This window comes from Sander vitreus, unplaced genomic scaffold, assembly GCF_031162955.1.
Source record: "Sander vitreus isolate 19-12246 unplaced genomic scaffold, sanVit1 ctg673_0, whole genome shotgun sequence".
NCBI lineage: Eukaryota > Metazoa > Chordata > Actinopteri > Perciformes > Percidae > Sander > Sander vitreus.
Window position 1 is genome coordinate 1 of NW_027595763.1, and position 5,000 is coordinate 5,000.

A 5,000-nucleotide genomic window follows, 5' to 3' on the forward strand; every position below is an offset into this window, starting at 1 on the left:
TCTATTCTACAACATATCCAAATTTCAGAGTCATAACCCATTGCAAAGTGGTTTTATGGGGATTTAAAAATAGTATAGTATAATAATTCACGGCGGTGAGGACAATTGGGAATAGAGAACCCCCTGTCATATGTATGAGGCGTGTCAGTTTTTTTTTCCCGCAATGCCAATTAAGGCCAATTAAGGCCAATTAGGGTCTGAAAATACACCCTAGGATGTAGGACAGCGCTCCTGGTTAGTAAATATCAATCATTAGTTATGCACCTTTGCTTTGCACTAAAATGTCAAAATTGGACCTGAATCCATCCATAACATTACTTGATACCCACATCCATTGGTTTTCAGGTTCAAGAAGTTGTTTAAAAGATGAAAAAGAATTGTCATTGAGATAGAGGCAGATGAAGTGTTTATGGCCCATCAATGACGACAAAAGGATACAGGCATTGTCGGAGGTGGGATTTAAAGGAAATAGTCGTCCTAAAGAGTGTCGGGGTTCTAGTGTTAACTTAATGAGGAAGAATTAGACAAATCTAAATCAAGCAATGAAAAACCTGTCCAAAAATCCACTTACTTAAGTGGTTAACGAGTATGTTTGACATCAAGGGCATTCCCTGACCGGGAATTGAAGACGGGCCGCAGCGGTGAGCGCGCCAAATCCTATCTACTAGACCATCAGAGAGGAACGACACTATATCAATTATTTTTGTAGATGTGAGTTGCCTTTTCACTTCCTGGAATTACTCATTTCGTTTTAGGCTAGGAATGGTGTCTGGATAAAGCTGTAGGAGGCAGGACATGACAGATTATACTGCTGTCACATAGTCGGTTCGTAAATTGCTCATAAACTACCAAGTCTCTTGCTGTTCCTTGACTAGTCGGCCACCCCTGCCTTGCATCGCTCCTGGTTAGTAGAAAGCAATCATTAGTTATGCACCTTTGCTTTGCACTAAAATATTTGCAGGACTCTTGGGCTGATATGTGGTGGACACGCACCTGAAGGAATCATCCACACTCAAGCTCCTGAATGTGCCTTACCAGGACCATAACCTGCACAAAGATGCTTTTGAAATTTACCTTGGGTTCGCTGCAGACTCTATACTAAAGCAACTTATGTCCACTAAAAAGGTTTCAGTCCCTAGAGATAAGATTGGACAGTAAGACACTTCTGATGACTCTCTTTGACAAGTTTCTGGCAAAGGCTCCTATGAAACACATTTTAGTATGATGCCTACAATGCTTTGACCCGAGACGCATGGCCAAATCTAAGGAGCAGTGTGTTAGGCAAGTGATGATAGTAGTACGCAGTATTGTGGAGGCTAAACATTTAAACAACTCTTTATGTGATGATGTGATGAGAGAGTTCCGTGAGTTTTACGATTTGGCTAACTTGCAGACTAAATTCAGGGATTTTCATTTCCAAGACCAACAGTTTCCGTCGGACAGCAAAGGAAAAATTAGCTACTCTGTTCAACATTGACAAGCAAATTGATGAAAAGCTTGCAGAAATTAAAAAGTGTGTGTGTGTGTGTGTGTGTGTGTGTGTGTGTGTTTAAAAAGGGAAGGTTATGTCCTCCATATGCATGAGAAACTTAAGTGGGGTTAAAAAAAGATTAAACTGTTAGTTGTGCATTCACTATTCAATTTCCACTACTGCCCAATTAGTTGTTAATTTGCAGTTGCTGTTTTTTTTCAGGACACTATGATATACATGTGTTTTACCCTGTGTCCTTCAAAGATCTTGCTTTGTGTGTGTGTAAATAAATGTTTATTTTGTATTGAACCACATAAATTGTCATCCATTTTATTGTTAAACCTCTGAGGGTAAACTTGTACACATATTTTTATTCTTATAATGTCGACTAACATTTTCAGGAATACATAGTCATGGAAATGTGCTGAAAAGTCATGGAAAAGTATTGATTAAAATGTGTATGAACCCGGTATATTTATCTTATTGTTTACGAGATTTATCTTTAACCTCACTCCTGAATTACTTGATTTTATTAAAACGATATTTCACCGCTGGAAAGCTGAATATAACTTTAAATTGGGTCACTTATGTAATATAAATGTGAAAAAAATTTAAATTGGTGCCTTCTAGGCCGAGAAAAGCCAGGAAATGTGTTTTTGGCTCATGTGGATGAAAGACACCAAATCCCAGAATGCACTTGCTTTGCTGCTCTGACTCCACTCCCAAGCCATGTCTACGGTGGCCCTGAAGTGCAAATCACAACAGCAAATAGAAAAACGCAACAGCAAATAGGAAAACACAACGGCAAATAGGAAAACACAACGGCAAATAGGAAAACACAACAGCAAATAGGAAAACACGACAGCAAATATGAAAACACTTCAACAAATCACAAAACACAACGGAAAATAGGAAAATACGACAGCAAATATGAAAACACAACAGCAAATATGAAAACACGAAAGCAAACATGAAAACACGACAGCAAATAGGAAAACACGACAGCAAATATGAAAACACGACAGCATTAACACATAACTGACATTGAAGGGAAAGGCAAGGGTGTCATTGCCACCAGCACATTTCAGCCTGGCGAGGTGATCTGTGACTACCATGGGTCCATCGTCACTGCCAAAAAGGGAAACGAAATACACCAGGAAACCAGTGAGGAAGAAACTGGATATGTGTTTTTCTACACTAACAAGACAGGGAAGCCCATGGCCATCGATGCCCATTCGCCTAGCTGTGACTGCCACCCTGGACAGCAGACATATGGAAGAATGGTAAATCACTCCAGGGCTGCATTTAACCTCAGACCCAGGTTGTTTAATCTGCAAACAGACGAGGAGGAAAAAGATGTCATCCTTTTGATTGCAACCAAGGACATTAAAGTGAATGATGAACTTTTGTTCGATTATGGCGTGGACTCCAGGTCGTTTGGAGGAGAGGGCGCGGCCATAACTTGGCTGTGATTTCTCTGTCGTGGCCAGGCAATTATTCACTTCTGATTAGGTCCCATTTCGGGCACTACACCAATTTTGAATCAAGCTCCCTGCAAAGACACCTGCTATCATAGCCAGCCACTCACTTTTGGTGAGGACATGCATGGTGTAGAAGCATATAAACAGAAAGAGAAAAACAGACTGATAGATTATAATATATATAAAAAGTTGAACTTTATTTAAAAAAAGATGAAAAATAATATAACATTGAAAACTGAACCCCACCACCCTAATTCTCTTCTTCACTGTCTCCCTCCTCATCAATGAATGGAAAGGTCAGGTAGTATTCCTCCCACGTCTTCCAATTGGTCCCTCTTTTCCTCTCATTTATCTTTTTCATCTTTCTCTTCTTCTTCCTTTTTCCCTCATCCTGAAACATGAAAGACACATTGTTAAGAATTACTCTTAAAGTCTGCATAGACCAAAGGAAACTTTGTCATTAGTCTCACCAAGTTTGGGGAAGGTGGAGGAGGAGGCGGAGGAGGGGGTGGTGGAGGTGGGTGGTACATATTTTTGCCAGCACAGCAATGCACTGCAAATTTAACATAGGAAAAACATCAATTCAGATTTTCAATAATGTGAAGAAGAAAAGATGCACGGACCATAATAGTCACCTGAATACAAGAAAACTCACAATGAAATAAACACTTACTTCTTTCTTTTGTTTTTCTATGTTGGTCTCTGAAACAAAAAGAACAGAGGGATGTCAGAGGTCAAATGTCTTTGACTTAAAATGATTAAAACGGCTGGTAATAGTTCAATGTAGATTAATTTGGAATGACAACAAGAAGTTTCATTACATAAACATGATTCACTGTCAAACCATATGCCTTTGAGCTACCTGTGAAAGTGATTGATATGCAAATAATGTCATTACAGGCTCCATAATAATAAGCTTCAGAGAAAGGCCCAAATTGACTGCATGGGGGACACAGATAAACAGTAAATAGGCACAATCAGACACACTAAAGCAATGTAGAACAGCATCCCTCATTTAAGTCAAAAGGTTGGTAATCACTATATCCATTAAAACATTTCAAAATCCATTCAAGTGACTTGCCTTTCACAGCTAAAGAAATCATGTCGAACTCTTGACATGTCAAGTGGGTTTAGGGTACCTTCAAATAAACCTATAGGCTCCAGATTTGTGTGAGCTGTTCAACAATACTAAAGGCATGTGTGTGAAAGGTTTGGGATCTCTGGGACAATGTTCTGAGAAGTTATGATACTTTTTATACTGCAAAATTAAACACAGTTTGGTGACCTCTTGACCTAAATAATTCATGTCGACCTCTTGGATTTGTAGTGGGTATAGGGTACCTTATTACAAACATATAGGCTCCAGATTTGTGTGAGCTGTTCAACAATACTACATGAATGTGTGTGAACAGATTGGGATCTCTGGGACAATGAAGTTATGATACTTTTTATTCTTCACAATTGAACACAGTTTGGCAACCTCTTGACCTAAATAATCCATGTCGACCTCTAAACATTTGAAGTTGATTTAGGGTACCTTAAAATAAACATATAGGCTCCAGATTTGTGAGAGCTGTTCAACAATACTACATGAATGTGTGTGAACAGTTTGGGATCTCTGGGACAATGTCCTGAGATGTTATGATACTTTTTATACTGCACAATTAAACAAAGTTTAGATTGTCTTCAAAATCATCAGCTTAGGTGCTGTTCAGGTCATCAAAATCTGGCAAACTCAAGGAAATAAAGGTATAAATCACAGAGGCAGGTCTGTGGGACAGTAAGCTAAGAAACCTACAATCTATCGTTGTCATACTTACACAGTTACATGAACTGAGGCATTTTAATATGCATCCAGAATCCCCAAAAAATACTTTCAAGTCTTCATTGCAACAACTTTTTCTGAGTTAAATTGGTTCCAGCTCTGTATCACAATTAAAAGATTACAAGATCCAGTGAAATTCTGGAGGTGAGGCCAGGAGTTCCAGACCCAGCCATAGAGGCCCTAACTGGGGTATTGGATGGAGCATGGTAACCCAGGCTTGAGA